Source organism: Dermacentor albipictus, chromosome 8 (genome assembly GCF_038994185.2).
Source record: "Dermacentor albipictus isolate Rhodes 1998 colony chromosome 8, USDA_Dalb.pri_finalv2, whole genome shotgun sequence".
Taxonomy (NCBI): Eukaryota; Metazoa; Arthropoda; class Arachnida; order Ixodida; family Ixodidae; genus Dermacentor; species Dermacentor albipictus.
Window position 1 is genome coordinate 73,011,100 of NC_091828.1, and position 19,176 is coordinate 73,030,275.

At 42.8% G+C, this 19,176-nt stretch overlaps 1 long non-coding RNA gene across 1 annotated transcript in view; it reads right to left on the bottom strand.

Annotated features, from left to right (window-relative positions):
- The window catches only part of LOC135920832 (uncharacterized), a 38,147-nt gene extending 19,387 nt beyond the window's left edge, over window positions 1–18,760 (bottom strand). The window contains exons 1-4 of the long non-coding RNA XR_010570337.1: window positions 18,521–18,760; window positions 13,742–13,764; window positions 7,252–7,278; window positions 4,994–5,029 (exon numbers count right to left, since the gene is read on the bottom strand). This is a non-coding gene — a long non-coding RNA (uncharacterized lncRNA). The remainder of the gene's footprint in view (window positions 1–4,993; window positions 5,030–7,251; window positions 7,279–13,741; window positions 13,765–18,520) is intronic.
- Window positions 18,761–19,176: the final 416 nt, after the last annotated feature.

The window sequence follows — 19,176 nt, forward strand, 5'->3', positions numbered from 1 at the left end:
TAATCGTGCCTAACAGCACAAGAGCGGGAATGTTACGCCTGCTGCATGATACCCATCAAGGTATTTGTTCAATGAAGTGGCTAGGCCGTTCCCTGCTTTGGTATCCCGGGATTGATAACGAGATTGAGAATATGGTTAAGTCATATCCCAGTTGCGTACAAGCAGCGCCAGTGCCCCCCGAGAAAATCCCGGTCGCATGGCCAGAAACGGGCGAGCGTTGGTCCACGCTGCATATTGACTATGCGGGGCCAATCGGTGGACATATGCTACTGATCGTTGTAGATCATTGTGGACCTAACATTCTGACGCACCCTGCTACGCGTCCCCCCCCTCCTTCGAATCCAGTCCGTAACCTTTAATGACCACCGGTTATTTTCCCTCCTCATCATATACCCTGCCCATGCCCATTCCTTTTTCTTGATTTCAACTAAGATGTCCTTAACTCGCGTCTATTCCCTCACCTAATCTGCTCTCTTCCTATCACCTTAACGTTACACCCATCATACTTCTTTCCATAGCTCGTTGTGCCGTCCTCAATTTAAGTAGAACCCTTTTCGTAAGCGTCGAGGCTTCTGCCCCGTAGGTGAGTATTGATAAGACAAAGCTGTTATAGGCTTTTCTCTTGAGGGATAATGGCAGCCTGCTGTTCATGATTTGAAAATGCCTACCAAGCGCACTCCAGCCCATTCTTATTCTTCTGACTATTTCCGTCTCATGATCTGGATCCGCGGTCGCTACCTGCCCCAAGTACATATATTCCCTTACCACTTCCAGTGCCTCGCTGCATATAGTAAACTACTGTTCTCTTCCGAGACTGTTAAACATTACTTTACTTTTGTGCACATTAATTTTTAGACCCACGCTTCTGCTTTGCCTCTCCACATCAGTGAGCATGCATTGCAATTGGTCCCCTGAGTTACTAAGTAAGGCAATATCATCAGCGAATCGCATTTTACTAAGGTATTCTACATTAATTCTTATCCCCAATTCTTCCCAATCCAATTATCTGAATACCTCTTGTAAACACGCTGTGAATAACATTGGAGAGATCGTATCTCCCTGCCTGACGCCTTTCTTTATTGGGATTTTGTTGCTTTCTTTATGGAGTACTGCGTTGGCTGTGGAGCCGCTATATATATTTTTCAATATTTTTACATACTGCTCGTCTACACCCTGATTCCGTAATGCTTCCATGACTGCTTATGTTTCGACTGAATCAAACGCTCTTTCGTAATCAATGAAAGCTATATACAAGGGTTGGTTATATTCTACACATTTCTCTATCGCCTGATTGATAGTGTGAATATGGTAAATTGTTGAGTAGCCTTTACAAAATGCTACCTGGTCCTTTGATAGACCGAAGTCTAAGGTATTCCTGATTCTATTTGCGATTGCCTTAGTAAATACTTTGAAGACAACAGAGAGTAAGCTGATCAGTCTATAATTTTTCAAGTCTTTGGCGTCCCCTTTCTTATGGATTAAGACTATGTTGGCGTTCTTCCAAGATTCCGGTACGCTCGAGGTCATGAGGCATCGCGTATGAAGGGTGGCCAGTTTTTCTAGAACAATCTGCCCACCGTCCTTCAATAGATCTGCTGTAACCTTATCCCCCCCAGCTGCCTTCCCCCTTTTCACAGCTCCCAAATTTTTCTTTACACCTTCCGGCGTTACTTGTGGGATGTCAAATTCCTCGAGACTATTCCCTCTTCCATTATCTTCGTGGTTACCATGGGTACAACATAAATCTCTATAGAACTCCTCAGCCACTTGAACTTCCTGATTCATATTAGCAATGATATTGCCGGCTTTATCTCTTAACGCATACATCCGATTCTTGCATATTCCTAGTTTCTTCTTCATTGCTTTGAGGCTTCCTCCGTTCCTGAGAGCATGCTCAATTCTATCCATATTATACTTCCTTATGCGAGCAATCTTACGCTTGTTCATTACCTTGGAAAGTTCTGTCATTTCAATTTTAGCTGTAGGGTTAGAGGCTTTCATACATTTTTGTTGCTTGATCATACCTTTCGTATGCTGCGATAACTTACCAGTATCCTGTGTAACGAAGTTACCACCGACTTCTATTGCACACTCCTTAATGATGCCCATAAGATTGTCGTTCATTCCTTCAACATTAAGGCTCTCTTCCTGAGTTAAAGCCGAATACCAGTTCTGTAGCTTGATCCGGAATTCCTCTATTTTTCCTCTTACCGCTAAATCATTGATCGGCTTATTATGTACCAGTTTCTTCCGTTTCCCCCTCCAGTCTAGGCTAATGCGAGATCTTACCAGCCTGTGGTCACTGCAGCGCACCTTGCCAAGCCCGTCCGCATATTGTATGATGTCAGGGTTAGCACAGAGTATGAAGTCTGTTTAATTTCTAGTCTCGTCATTCGGGCTCCACGTCCACTTTCGGTTATTCCGCTTGCGAAAGAAGATATTCATTATCCGCAAATTATTCCTTTCTGCAAACTCTACTAATACCTCTCGCCTGCGATTCCTATAGCCTATGCCATAATTCCCCACTTACTTGTCTCCGGCCTGCTTTTTACCTACCCTGGCATTGAAGTCGCCCATCAGTATAGCGTATTTTGTTTCGACTTTACCCATCACCGATTCCACGTCTTCATAGAAGCTTTCGACTCCCTCGTGATCATGACAGGATATAGGGGCGTAGACCTACAAGAAGTGCAGCATATCAGTTTTCCTAGGGGACCTAATACTTCTTCTTCTTTTCGTGTCACTGAAGCCACTGTCTCACTGAAGTAACGCTGCTGCAACGGCACATGTCATGCGAGAACATGCTCTCCCCTTGACTGTTGCTCTGTTTCGCGCGTAAGCCGTTAAAATTGGGAGGGCGTAAGAAAAGGCCGGCTTGCGTGATATTTATTTATTTATTTATTTATTTATTTAACATTGTCCTTACAGGCCTCGTATGAGGCATTGGGTAAGGGGGGCGTTACAATAAGATTAACAGAGTATATAGAACATATAAAAGCATAATAGACATACATTATTAATTGACAGTGAAAAACTATAAGCCTATTTTATACAAGTATTAAAAGCATTGTACAACATAACAAGGTCTGGAGTGTACATATTAGAAAAAAACAAACGATACAGTTTCTTTAATAAACAATGAAAAATAATGTTGCCACTCTAGTACAAATAATAACAATACTAAAGAATACAAGAATAATAAGCGAAATGAGCTGATAAACAAGAGAGCACATAACTGGAATAAAAAAGGAAAAAAGCATCGTGCACTTTATTGAAGTTGCGCGGTGGAATATGAAATGATGAGCTGGCGGAATTTATCGGGATTAGGTTCGGAGACGATGAAATCAGGAAGAGCGTTCCACAATCGAATGGCACGAGGAAGCGCCGACCAGTTGAATGCATGCGTGTTCCCGTAGATGCGTGTGAAGATGAGGTGATTATGTAATCTGTGAGATGTGAAAGGTGCGACTTCAAGCCGTAAAGAAGATTTTCTATCCGCAAAAACGTACTTGTGAAATAATGATATGAGTGCAAAATCGCGTCGAGTACTTAGTGGTTGAAGTGAAATATCAAGTTTTATTTGTGAGATGCTTGAATTGTAAGTGTAGTTACGCGAGATAAACCTGGCGGCCATATTTTGAATTGATTCTAATAAGCTGATTAGGTTGTTATGATGGGGTGACCAGATTGGGGAGGCAAATTCGAGCTGGGGGCGAACGAACGTCTGATAAGCTAGCTTACGGATGTTAGAGGGCGAATTACGTAGATTTCGGCGTAAGTACCCCAGTGATTTGGAAGCATTAGCACATATAGTAGTAATGTGATAGGCCCAGGAAAGGCTTGGTGCGAGATTAATGCCTAAGTATTTGTAGGAAGTAGCTACAGAAATTGGGTTATTATTTACGTTATATTGGAAGGATGAGATTGAGTGTTTACGGGTGAAGGACATTACTTTGCATTTAGACGAATTAAGATTCATTAACCAAGTGTTACACCAATCGAATATGCGATGAAGGTCGTTTTGAAGAATGAGGTGGTCATCGGGGCTGGTTATAGGGCGGTAAATAATGCAGTCATCTGCGAATATTCGCACTCGGGATGTTAAGTTATTAGGAAGATCGTTAATGTATATTAGGAATAGTAGCGGCCCAAGAACGCTACCTTGTGGCACGCCGGAAGTGACATAGGAAAGGGGCGAAGAAAGGTTGTTAACGATAGTAAATTGTCGGCGATTAGAAAGAAAGTTCCGGAGCCAAGTTAGTGTCAGTGAATCCAATCTTAGTACATTTAACTTTGAAATTAGGCGGCAATGGGCTACGCGATCAAACGCCTTGGAAAAGTCAAGGAATATGCTATCAATCTGTACATTATGGTCCATGTGTAAATGCAGGTCAGTCGTGAATTCTAAAAGCTGTGTCTCGCATGACAAACTCTTCCTGAACCCGTGCTGATTAGTGAAGAAAAAGTTGTTTGATTCCAGATGGTTGTATATATGAGAAGCTATTATATGTTCGAGCATTTTACAACAAATAGACGTGAGCGAAATTGGCCGGTAGTTATCTGGTGAGTATCTGTCACCGTTTTTGAATATGGGAACAACTTTGGCAGTCTTCCAATCTGACGGCAGCGCTCCTGAAGTTAGTGACTGTTTGAGAATGTGATATAGTATTTTGCTAGAAGTCATAACAGTGTTCTTTAGTATTTTGGAATTAATCTCATCGACGCCACAAGAATTAGATAACTTAAGGTTATTAATAAGAGATACAATGCCGTCGATAGTAATGTCGATGGGTGTCATGTACTGATTGTCTAAATCGGGAACGTCAGGTAGGGTGGAGTGATCTTCAGTAGTAAATATAGATGAAAAATATGTGTTAGACCGTAAATAAAAGGCATCTTCTGCCAAAATTTTTGTTTGTGTACAATATTAACTGTACTAGTTGCATTAGCGGTATTAAGAATGCGAATCAATAATGACATTGTTCTATCTTACCAGCTTCCTTTCCAGGGTCATCTCGTGGCAATGCGACTGAAAAATGACAATACATTTATTTTCCTATTAACAATGCATGCTATGCGTTTGGCATTCCTTTTTTCATCATTTCAATTACTGAGATTACAAGAAATCAGAAACATTGTGATTTATTATTTTGGTTGCTTTCATTTCAGCTTCAGCGCACATTCACAGACACCACGGTTTCCTGCGACCGCACTACCACAGGTGCGGGCCTTGCGCGAGTTTCTACCGTGCGCGAGTTTGCATCAAGGGCACTGAATGCTACCAATCGGCGCCGCCGTCTGGCTACTTGATTCCTTCAAAGACGCAGCGCACGAAAACCAGTATGGCTTTACCCAGAACGATGATGTAAGTATACGAGTGTTCCTACTCGCGAAACATGCGTGACAGCGAGGGAAAGTACGCTGACAGCTATGGGTTGTGCCAACGTTTAGGTGCCCCACAAACCCCTTCCCCCTCCTCGATTTCTGTGCCTTTTAACATTCGTTGCACCACCCGCGAAGTCGAGGGCATTCGCCCTCTAGGCCTTATTTCGCGACCAACAACTCATTCGCCACCTTGTTTTTGGCAGTAACAGCCTGGTGGCACCTGCCACCAGTTTTTGGCAGTAACAGTCACCATTGTTTCGTTCCTTATGCTTCGCGAAACTGCCCTGGGCCACGGCCCTCTTCCGGCGACGATAATATTCATGCAGACTCACTTGTCGCTAATGGGGTCAAAGAGTTGCTCGTCATTGTGCTCGTCCAGAAAGGACTACTGGCCAGTGAAGCAAAGATTGTTGGACCTTTGGATTCTTGGACTAAGGATTGCCGTAGTGCGGGTATGTAAACTAGGTCCTTAAGGTACCCCCACTACTGCCATCCTTAGTCGAGCTGAAAGAACGCATCAGTGCTGCAGTGCAGACAGTTTACAGGCCTATGCTACAACATGTATGTAATGAGCTCGATTATCGTCTGGACGTGTGTCACGTCACCAAAGGAGCACATATGGAACATTTCCAGAATATGTATAAACTTGGAGAGTTTGTGGTTTTTTCGTGTATATTTCATGTTTGTACGTGTAATACATTTGAAATGCAGCCTTTTCAAAATGAATGAATCATTCAGGGTAGCTCTGCATACTGATGAAGGCCGGACTCTGGCCGAAGCGTCAGTAAAGTCCCGCTAGCTTACCTACGTGCGTGTATTACCCTGTATATATATATATATATATATATATATATATATATATATATATATATATATATATATATACCCTGTACAAATATATATATATATATATATATATATATATATATATATATATATATATATATATATATATATATATATATATATATATATATATAACTGTAACAGAGATTTGTTGTATAAGCACACCACAATATTGCGTGCGTGTTCGTCTACCGCCATTCCTTTTCTTGCCTCGCGCCCTTCCCGAACCAATGAATGACACTCGTCTTAGTGAGCTTGTCAGCGACCCGAACGCTGCCAGCGATGAGGGGTTGCGAGGGCACTACCTTTGGAACCAATGAGTAATCTCTTTAGCCCCCAGCTCTATCTCGAACTTTTTTCGCCTCTCTCTCTCTCTATTTTGTAGGCACATATATGAAGAAACGGTTTCACAAAAGTTTACTGTGTCCCTTGAAGAAAGTCGGGGTGCGCTTCAACACTCAAATGAATAATTGTGGACTGAAATCAAGCAGTCTACAAACAATTGACGAAAAATGGCGCGAAAAATAAAACGAGGGACGAGAGTAACTTCACTGGATGCGACACTGCCTCGCTGCGAGAAAGCTACACGATGCGAGCGCAGAGGCGTTGTCACGGTGTTGTCAAGGTACAAAGGTAGAGCTGCGCGGGAGATTTCTGAAGCATTCTTTATTCACAAATCAGGTGATATGTGCGTCGCGAAGTCATCTGTGATGCTGCATGACCTTTGAATTCATTATTGAGCCGCGAATTCTTAAGCTGTTGCTCGAGTTCTGTGCCATGGTACATAATTCTATTCCTGCGGATAAACTACAATTGCTAGTAAACTGCGCTCGTATCGTGTTTGTTTGTCGTGTCCTTTTTTATCTCTTTGTCGTCAATATAGAATACTAACTCGCCCAGCATTCAATACATCTATACTTACATTGGGCTAGCATTTCTTTTTACGTTCTCCGACCGCAGAGAGCGCCAATAATTAACAAATAATTTCAATTTGTATCAAGTCACAGAGTTCGTACTTACGGTCATTTGTCTCATCTATATACATGTCTACAGAAAAGGAAGAGAAAAAGAAATTTCTGTCATGAAACAACGTTCGAGGAATAACCGTGAAACCTCCTTTTTTATGCAGCTGCTTTGGATATTTTGGCGTGAGCATATCTTTATAGGTGTTTCATTTATGCTCTCTAAGACGCGTACTTCTCATTTAGTAATATTTATTGCAATTTAGAGCTCATATCAGCGCTCACAGTCAAAATGTCGATGGTTGAACCTGCTCAAGGTGACTTTCATCTTGCTATCTCCCACCATTGACGTTAGTTTTGTGTACTCCCAGCAGAGGCATGCCTTCCAGTCGAGAGCTAGTAGAACAGGTGGACTCTTGCAACTTCCTTGCGACATGTAGCGTTGTGATGACTATGCACACATCAAAAAGTACACGACACCATCACATGGCAATAGCGGAAGGCTGCAGACTGTCCTGCTTCAAGGCAGGATTTTTTTACATCTGTGTGCGGAGCCTTAGGCGCCGGCCAAAGTAAATCGACCCGCTTGACTGTAGTAATGTGCTTAGCGCACTCCGCTCAGCCACTGAGAATAGATCTACATGTCAAAAGAAACGTACAACTTGACCGCAAGCTTCTTAACGTCGAGCACTTCGTCACTTCGCATGATTAGCCGCAGGTCTCCGAACTCACGTAGCAATACAAATAAATGTTATTGCTTAAGGTGCTATTGCTAGGCTTCTAAATTTAATGTCAGGAGAGGTCAAGTGAATAAATTTTATAGTGCCCAGTTTAAATTGAGCCGGCTCTGCCTTTACTAAGGCAGCGACCGGCTGTATAGTCACTGGAATGAACTGAGCATTTTTGAAGTGCTGAATTATCCCTGGTAAACACTCCCCTCTACGTCGTGTGGGGTGGAGCCTCTTATAAAACGCCATACATTATAATCGTTTCGTCCAATTCTTCGAATGATTATATGAGACATTTTATTGTGTTCAGCTCAATGTGCCATCACATTTTAAAATAATATTTAACAATGTTCTACTCGAGCAACAGTTAGACGCACTTTGACTCAGTCCTTCTACAGTGCCGGTACGGCCCTGCTTCAAAGTATCCGCCCCAAAAAACTTTTAGGCTAATTCTACTGGTAACGCGCTGCTATCAGTAGTTATTCTCTCCAAATTCAATATCATGTCAATAAGGGCGTATGTTACGGAGCCATTGCATCCTATGCGGGCGCCGCGTTCTTGCTGGAACCGCCACAGGAATAAAGAACCGCAGAATAAAAAATAATGGTTTTGAGGTTTTCAAGGCGATACCATATCTTTTCAAAAATAAACTCCAGCCCAAAACGACCATATTTCAGATCCTTCAGACCTATAAACGTATCAGAACATGCTCTTCAAAACTGTATTTCTTCTGTATTTATGTCTGTATTTCTTGAAATGCGATAATTCTATTTGGAGTAAAATATCAGTAGATCAGGGCTTTTTTATTAGTTCCTGCAGTTTCGATGGTTTCTACTTTCCGGTATATGCACAGTGAAAGAGAGCTACAACAAACTTCATTTGCCCTGCTTTAGAGCTAATTAATTCAGCGTACCTACGTACTACGCAGCTTTAGTACCCTGTTTAACTTTGCACCCCTGTTCCAAAAAGATTGATGCGTCTGCTAATTGCGAAAGCACACCCCTGCCAGTATGGGAGCTCATTAGGCTTGTAGTTTTATAAACATAGGCGCTAGGGATTTCTTATTATGGCTATACCTTGGCTTGGATTTGTCGGCGCTCTGTATCCCTGTGTTAAACGCACACAAGCGTCATTTTAAGATAATTCGACGCGCGAAGGAAAAGGCAAGAAGACAAGCATGCATGGCCGTGCTTTAAGAAAGACGAAATCTCCTGTTGGTAAGATGAATACGAATAATGAGGTTTATCCAGCGCATACGGGAAAACAGATGATGAAATATCGGTGAGATGTTCAGCAGCGACTGTCGCCTACATATATATATATATATATATATATATATATATATATATATATATATATATATATATATATATATATATATATATATATATATATATATATATCGTTGAACATATAATTTTAAAGATCTGCTTAGGAAGACGCCGCTGTGATTACTCATTAGGTAGATTTAGTTTTCTAATAATGGTCTGGTGGCACATACTTTATTTTTCTGCTAATGGTGCACCATTTTATTTCATGGCTTGCGTTGGCTGGACTCCTATATTTCTGTTTACTACTGGCCTTGGTTTACCATGGCCAGCACTTCTTGTTGTGTTTGTTTGTTTTTCAGCGTGTTTTTATTGAACGCAGTCATGTCACTTTCCCACAATTTTTTAACCAACTCTAACAAGAACAAGTTCCACTGTTCCGTCAAGACCAGATGACCGAATGGCACTTGACGTGTGGTCCGCGCTTGCCGGCCTCGTTTGATCACTGCAATCACAGCGCGGGGTTGCGTTTTCTGGCGTTATGCTTTCGTGATTTGCACACACACAAGTGCGCAGATTTTTTTTTAAATGCGTTGCCTTTGTATCAACGTCTCATTCTTGAAATACCACTATTTACTCAACACAAAAAGCTTAAAAAGAAGTCCGACGTCCTTACGCGGCTTTCACTTGGTTATTTTCGATAAATGCATTCATAAAGGCCATCAACTGAGACCCTCCTACATAATTTTCCCAATTACATATGGGGCGTTTATACAAAGTTGTGCATGTCTCAAAAGGGCATCTGGCGTCGAAAGTTATACGCTGTGCTGCTTCTCCATAAGGGAAGGATCTTTTTATAATAAGACCGATTATCTTTGCTTGGGAAGAAAGTTGGTCGAGTATACCAACGAAACTTTTCACTATCAATTCAAACCCTAACTACAGCCCTGTTCACATATGAGTGCGGCCGTCTTTTGTTTCTCAACTTTTCCTGCATTGTCAGTCGCTTCAATGTATTAGCCTCATAGAAACAAATAAAAATTTGCATGCGACTACTGAAGAATTTTATGTCAACAGAGAAACAAAGAATTGAAATGGGCTCGTTAATGTAACGCTTTGTTGTTGTAGCAATCAATCTTTTTAACCCCTAAGCTAGGACGCAGTATATTTTTCCTGAAACTCTGGAAATTAATGACGCACACAACTTCGGTGCCATTGCTACTGGCAGTGTTCAATAAGTATTATCAAGTTTTCTTGTATTCTTGTTAGCGTAGGTAACTACTTTGTTGTACACAAATACCACATGGCTGTGAAATAGCTGATCGTTTTTATAAATTGACCTGACACAAACATTCAAAGGTTAACGTAAACGTGCATGTAGCGCTGTAAATATTCAGGACAACGTTAATACTACTCATTTGTCGGGTTTTCCGCAAACATGCTTTTCTCACGTGCCGACTGTCACTTGGTCGGTCTAACTAAAGTCACAACTCGTTACCATGTACTGACAATTTTATCGACCTAAAGTCGCATCACCAAAGAAAAGATGGTGAACGAAGCATAAATATTTTGACAGTATTCCGAAGTATCCTTAATTAAAGAGGGACATTTTATTTTTACTTGCTTTCCACTCTCCTTTCAATGGAGCCTACGTCAGAGGAGAACTGTATTGTATAAATAAATTGAATCGCAAGTAGTGTATTATCGAATTCTGCTACTAACAGCTCAAACCTCTAATAGTTATGAATTTTAAGACATTAAAACAATGGCAGCAGCGTGCTCCATCCAGAGCTATAGCAACACTCGAGCCATACCACTAACTTAAACACATTCAAAAAGCTTCCGCTCTGCTTATAACTCGTTATTGGGGCGTCCATGGCATAAATACATTTCTTTATTTGGTTATTTACTATAAATACACGGCGTGAGAAGTTAAGGTGATGAACATATTTGGCGACAATTCTGTCTTGTGTTTCTACGCAATGTGATGGCGATAGTGTACTATTGTACAGATCTACCAAATGAAAACTGGAGAAGACAAAATAATAATTCCTTGTAAATTTTTATGGCCGAATGCCAGTACAAATAAATTTCAGAGCACGTGATTACACGTCCAAAAACTTGTGAAATATTACAGCGATGCGGTATATGGCCGCAGTTCCGTGAATTTTTGTGTTCCGTGAGCGAGAACTATCATTATCTTAGCTCAGATCCCCGTAAGCATTCATACGCCCGCAAGCAAGCAAAAAATGCAATGGCTCATATCACAGTACGGCAGATGCTTATGCACTCAGCAAAGGGAAGCGAACAGTGATTCAATTCTTTCTAATCACGCCTATAACATACACAACAGCATATCGAAAACTGTCGCCATCAATGGCTCATACGTCCCTAAGCAAGCAAAAAATGCTATGGTTCATAGTCCCCTAAGGTTCATGGCTACTCACTTTGCGTGAATTAGCTGCGATGACACTAATCCTGGTGTCAGTGATTTCAATGTGAATATGTCGGTACCGAAAAGGGCATTCCGTGTTGCAGACGTATCCCTTGCGGTGCCACAACGATACGGCCAAACCAACCACCCATAGGTGTATGTGCATTGATTTGACAATATCAGAGAATGTGATTGCAGGTGCGATTGAAATAATGACCACCGATCAAGAGAAATGAGTATGCGTACCTTTGGTCACGATGACCGCACAGCAAGACAATACATAAGTTCGTACCTTTGTTGATAATTGTGTGTCACCGCCGTATCGTGTGCTAAACAGCTTCGCTGATCAACCACCTTCACAGACTGGAATGGCTCATGATTTCCTTTTTTTCCTTACCACAGAAAAATGTGAAATACGTCTTGTAATGCAGGTGTTAGCACGGCGGCTTTTTTGAGATATAGAATATACTTTCTGAAGTGAAGAGTGGGGCCGCATCTTTTAGGAAGAGAAATTGTAAGGTTGAGGGAACGTTTATTGTACTAAACTTTCCTGTTGAGAGAACATCGCTCCTTCTTTAGTTTGAACATCACTGTAGTATTGCCTGTGGCAGAAATCCAAACTGGTTAGTTAAATTTCTTGTAGCAGCGGAAATACCAGAACGACAAATTCTGATATGCAAGTAGCCAAACAAAATGTTCAACCTTCTTCTTGGGGAAGTTCGTGCAATTTGGAAAACATGCTTTTAGGGCGCCGAAGAGACACACGCAAGGAAGAAACACACAAGCACAACGACCAACTGATTTATCGAAGTAGGAGGGGAGGGGGTCATGGTGCAATTCCTGCCACGCGCAACATAACAGACATGACCTGCCATTCAAGTATTATCTCTGCCGATATATCTGTGCTTCAAACAAGTGCATTATCAGTAGCATACAACGTAACTGAGGTAATGCTCACACACAGGCGGTACATTTCGTTTTGATGTAGCGTGCCTCCAAGGGTTCACGAGCAGTTTTATAACCGCTCCTATCCACTATGACACAGCTACTAAAGTATGTCTCACACGGGCAGGAATTGCAATGTGCGCTAAGCTGCGCACGATCCAGCATGTTTAGCTTGTTGGAATGCTTCCTCAGTCGATCATTCAGGCATCAGTCCGTTTGGCCTTCACACGACTTTCGGCAGCTGAGAGGAATCTCGAACCCTAACCCCACAACTCACAAATCGCGTAGCGTGCTTCTTCGTGCAGCCTTGTCTCGGAGCAGTCGTGTTCGGTCTTCGATACACTAGTTCAGCTATATAGTCGTATCACGAGTACTCAGAGGCAAGGCTGCATCTACTTCATTACAATCCCGAGACTAGCCCGACATTCTGAACGTGCATTCCCAAACTATGCAAAACGAAGCATTGGCATTCTAGCTTAGATTGACCCTTGCTTCTACATGAGCAATTTCAGTAAATAGTTCAATGGGACACTGATGCATTCGGTAGCACATTCGAAGGACGGAATATATGAATATGGTGCTGTTCTTTGGATTGGCATTGAGCACATGTGCCATATCTCTTGCGTCTGACCTCAATATCCGAATTTCGACATGTGTAGTAAGGTGAATGAGAATACAGAAGGCGAATTAGCAAGCATTTTTACTTTCTGTCTTGACACTATGATTTTTCATGCACATATTTTATGTCCCTTCGAAATGGTGACCTGCAGCTACCAAAGTGCCGAATATAATGAATGCATATTTTAAGAAGTTTATTCGAAGTTTAAAAAAACACTGTGAGTTAATACGAATCCGCGCACTTTGCGTAGGCAGCTATTATCTGCATTTGGAGTCAAAGTCTTATGCTTCCTACATCCTGAACTTTTCCTATGTGCAAGTTCGCCCACAGAGGCGTTATATGTTTATTTCACGGTTCTGCAAGAGTTAGGTCCTTCCCCATCACTGAAACGTGATGACAAAGCATTTGTGCTACTGAAGTTGCAATAAAAAAACGCAAATAAAGGAACAGTAGAGGGTACTTCAAGCCTTTCTGAGATATTCCTTGGTGAAATTATTGGCTACGACATATATAAGGAAGTGAGACATAGATTTCAGCAAAGACCATCCACTCACCACTTGGTTTAAATATGTCCGGCCTATTGTAAATAGAAGAAAAACGCACTTAACTTTGCTGGCTAAAACGTTAAAAACGTAACACCATTCACGGGGGAAACCTTAATTCCCCCGTCAATGGTTTTACGTTTCCGGTTCATCATCGACACCGCAGGCACAATAAAATTTTAGGAAAGGATTGGTTCTACTCAACGCCATATACTTGTTCTATAATTAAACTTTATTGTATTTCCTTGACGAAACAACGCCGCTAAGGCTGTATAGCACAAAGTTAAAAAGTAGGCTCTTTGTACGGGGGGACATTATGGGAACGGATTATTACTGAGCTAAATTCTTAGAAACCATAAAGATGTCTATAAAAACACTTCAAAACAGGGGGCGTCATTGCAGGTTGTACTTGGGCACTGCCGCCATGATAAAGATTGCCTGTCTTGCCAAGAATCAAATGGTCGTAATTTTGACGTTGACGTTAATATAAGGTGAAGAAGAAGCTTTGTTGTTTTGCAGAATCAAAATGACTGAACTTATCCATTTTGGCACCCGATAAATAATGATAATATATAGCGAATGAAAACATAATGATTTGTTGGCCATGCAGCCACGAGACAAATGCTACTTGTTCCTATATACCAAAAATTTGGCAGACGAAACAAACATGTCGGAATTATATGGAGCAAAGCTTTAGTCGAGTGCTGTGCATCCAACCAACTGCGAGGCGTCCGATTTGCTTACTTTCATCCTATGCAGCCTGTAAATGTGTTTACTTCTTTCGACCACAGGACTGGTATATCTACGGTATCTTTATTTTTATGCGGTGTACCGGGCTCACAAGTTCTTACGAAACTCCAAATAAAGTGGGCGCATGTGGAGTATGAGACATCTACGCTGTGAGGTCACGAGTACCAACGCGGAATATGACGGCTTTGAAGGGCGGAATGGTGATAAACGAGGGTATGCACAGGTAAGTGCCCCTAGCAACATTTATGGATTCAAATCAATCAAATCAAATCAAATTTATTTCAATATACAAGTGATGCTTAGGACCATGCGCAAAAAACGAACAACGTTAGACGTGGTCCATGGCCCCGTTTTACAGGCAGCAACAAATGCAACAAAGGATGAGCACAGTTAAACGCAAGAGAATTGGAAAAATATGATTTCCACACTAATAACTGTGAAACATTCTTCAGGATAACTATGAAGAAGTGCTAGAAAAAGTAAAGCATACATGATGAGTAATTCTCATAAGTACAGCAAGTCATCAATAGATCACAAAATACACAAGAAATAATCACGACAAATGGAGTACCATGTAAATCACTAATATAGGTCACAACATACGGAATATTTCGTACAGTATCATATACAAAAGGATTTGATACGCACAGTACAAAAAATCATTGTACAAGAATTGCACTCACTTATTCTACAGGGCATCCCAGCTACTACGCATGGAGCTTTAAATAACATCGAACGCTCAACGCGAATAAGGCAAAGCGTATGTTTATAAACTGGTTCAAAAATAAGTGGAACATTTCTAATTATATTATTTATTTAATAAATTAAATAACTAAATTATAAATAAAGGCGATTCACTAACACGGTAATACCGTTCAAATTGTCTAAATCTTCATTTTGATGTCGTGAAGTGTCGTAAGAAACGGAGATATTGCTTTCAACAACGTACACACATGCATTTACTTTTTTTCCCGCCAAATAGAGCAAGCTTCAAAATAAAAACAAAATAGTAACTGACTACGCACCTGGTTGAACAATACCAACGACATCAAAATCATCTCATTGTGAAAGGAAACTGTTCATCTGCCACTGGACCGAATGGCGGCGATAGCAGCATGACGCAGCAGTTCTTTCAGCGATGCAGGAACGGCTCCCGAAGATTATTGCGTATCAAGAATAAGAAAAACGTTAATATGAACAGTGGGTTTATGATTAACCACTCGCTTTCCCACTGACACTATTTGATGGCGCAGCCTTCGCGTGTGCGGAAGCTCCCAGTCACGTGGTATTTTTTTTTATTTCGCGTGTTTTCCCCTATCTGCCAAACAAGTAGACACATGATGTGTGGCTTGCTAGAACCGCCTCTTTACGACATGTCCTACGATTCCCCAGGATCCCTTGATCGACATTTCGGCGATTACCACAAGAATAAAGAGCCAATCGCTTTTATTTATTAATTGAACATCACTGAATAAAACTTGTTGGAGATTTCTTCAGGAGACGCCAAACAACGTGCACTTAACGTTATTGTAATATGTTAAGCAAGGTTGGTTTTCGTAGAGCTTTCTTTTTCGCTTCGTGCATCAAAGCTGGGGTGCCATGTATACTTATTGTTCGCTGGACCGTTTCTTCTGTAGCCTATACAAAATACAACGTATACTTACATAGATAAATTTCGATATCTGCAGCAGTTCTTATAGAAAGATTCAGTGTGCGAGCCTAAATGTCACCAGCCATTTGTTTTATTGCCATGCATCCTCCAAGTGGCAGGACCTCACGTCAGACTGGGTTAGGTTCGGTTTTAGAGGCACTCCAGAGGAGTCAGTCATAATCTCGGCCCTCTTTAACCTCGCCATGATCAGTCTATCGAAGAAACTCTCCGAGATTCATGTCATTAACTACATGATATATGCAGACGACGTCACCATTTGGTGCAGCGATGACAGCGATGGACGCTTAGAAGCTGCACTTCAAGAAGCCATCGAAGTCACGGAAGACTAACGGAGACCTACCGGTCTCCGATGCTCGCCGCGGATATCGCCTCTGCTATTTACAAGCCCAAGCACACGGCTCCCAAACCGAAAAGTTGGAGGCATCTGGAGGACATCGGCATCACTTTAAGGACACGTGAGGTCTTGCTTCATCCCCCTGTGGACTCTCTCCGGGCTCTGGGTAGGACGATTGAATCGGATGGCTGCAATAATGAGATGGTATTGATGTTCACCAAGAAAGAGGACAACGCCATCAGGTTGATAAAAGGAGTTACCAACCGGTTACAACAAGGTTACAGGACGACTTACAACCTTCTCCAGTTGGTTCATGCTTTCGTGAAGTGTCACTTTACTCGTGTCACGGCCATGCACAACTGGCAGAGGTCGGAACCGGACAACCTGAACGCGTTCGTCATAAAGGCGGTCCAGGGAGCCCTCGGGCTTCCCATGTAAACGAGCTCGGAGCGACTGCTGCACCTCGACACGCACAACACACTAGAAGAAATAGTGGAGCCACAGGGGAGGGCGCAGTTTACTAGAATGACTTCCACAAGTGCCGGGAAAGAACATCCTGAGAGCTTGGAGTTGCCTCAACGGAGCTCGAGATTAGTTTCTGCAGCATACCTCGCGAACAGAAGCAGCGCATTAGCGTTGCCACCATTCCTCGGAATGTCCACCCCGAGCACAACGTGGGCACACGAAGGGGCTAGGGCTAAAACCCTCCTGTAAAAAGCGCGGAGTTGCTGTTTTGTCGATGCAGTCCGGTACCCTGACGGACAGGCGTTCGCTACAGTCAGCGTCGATCAAGAAAGGAAAATCACAAACTCTTCACGATCCGGACGACGGCGGCCGAGGTTGCGGAACAGGCCGCAATAGCATTGGAACTGCTGGACGAAGGGAGAACGACGACATACGGTGACTCGAGATCAGTGTTCCCAGCATTCCAAGGGCACCGTCCGGAAACCAGTCTTGCGGATACTACGGAATAAGGAAATCAAGCAACACACGATCGTCTGGTTCCCCACTCACATGGTACCGATCAAGGATCGCAACCTCAACGAGTCGGCCCACAGAGCTGCGCGAGGAGTCGTCGACCGCGTAGCGATCGGGCGGCACGGCGCTGAGGGTCCGGACAGTAGGGATCCCCGTGCCTCGTACAACGAACTCACAAAGTACATTTATGTGGGGAGGCGGAAGTATCCGCCACCGCACTGTAAATTGAACAGACATCAGGCACTGACTCTGTCTCTTGTAAGTCGGGGCATGTAAGCCCCGCCATCTTACACCGGACCTATCCCGAAATTCAAACGTTCAACACTTCCACTCTTTGCTTATATTTTGCGAACTTCGATCATATTCTCTGGCGGTGCCCCGCATTACGGGGTGACGAAGACGTTACGTCGTCCAAGTGGGAGGCTGCCCTACACAGTCCCGATTTTGAAGTCCAACTACGGGCTGTGGAACGGGCCCGGGGCGTGGCGGAGAGGCTAGATCTTTCTGTCCCGACGGGGGAGCGGCTCGCTACGTGCTAGTACAAGTTCCGATGGACCTCAATAGTTTTTCCATCCATCCATCCCTGCACTAAGGCTGTAACGTATAACTTCGCTTTGTGGTATTGTAGTAGCACTGCCCTCCTTATTACCGCGTCCCCATCTGCTTGGTCTGACTAGCTGTTAATTGCTAATGGATACGTTACATTAACATATTTCCTGTGCGAACTCAACGATGTCGAACCAGCAGCGAATTGCATTACCGCGGTCGGCTGCACGTTCAATAGACTAGGAACAGGACAATCCGCTTCTGTATACTGTTAGTTGAGTCAGTTATGATCGGTACCTAGAGAGCTTCGTTCAGACAGCCTGCGATTGCATTACTTGATTTAGGCTGCCCGCATTTCAATTCCAGTATAAAAAATAAAGGCAATAATTCTACGGTAGCGAAGCAATGTCCGCAGCTGCTGCACAAGCTTGCTTGCCCGGTCAAGAAACAATTAGATCAGGTTCAATTGAGGCGTCGCTCAACATGCGGAAATCGAACACGTCAGACTTACCGCAAAGGGAGACTCGAGGCTTGTGGAAGTACCTGAGCAATGACGGTTAGCGTGACTAGGTATATAAGCGTCGCGTGCATAGCTGCGGTCGTCAGAACGGCCCGATATTCTACGGTCTATCGAAGTACAGAAGTCACCTCACACGCTCTGCACTGATTGCACAAATGCTTGTGTACGTTGGGCTTCCGTTGCCCGGTGAATTTGAGGGAGTCTCAGCGCACTCATTCCGAGTGCCGCTATTGTTCTTCAGAACTCGAAGGCTACGTGGCGAGCGCTTCAAAGGAACACCTTTACGATTCTTAGCTGCAGTTGTTACTTTTCGAGAGCAGTGTCTGACTGTTTTAATAGCCCCGTTTTAAGAGACTCGAAATACAAACATTTGTTTCCTTCGGCGTGGACTTCGAAGATTTTGATGCATTTCGAAGGCTGTTCAATGAGAAGCTAGAGACATTTTACGTTTAAAGACCTTGCTGCATTGTATGCAGACTCACTGAAATGCGGTCAGTAAAAATATGAGCTGAGCAGTTATGTCGCTTGTTCCTTGAGCCACGTTCTAACTCAAGTACCTCTAGTCATGTCATTGTGTTCGTACCTCGCCATCTTTTTCACTCTTGGAAACCGTTCTTGTTGTTAGAGCAGGTAGGAGTTGCATACCT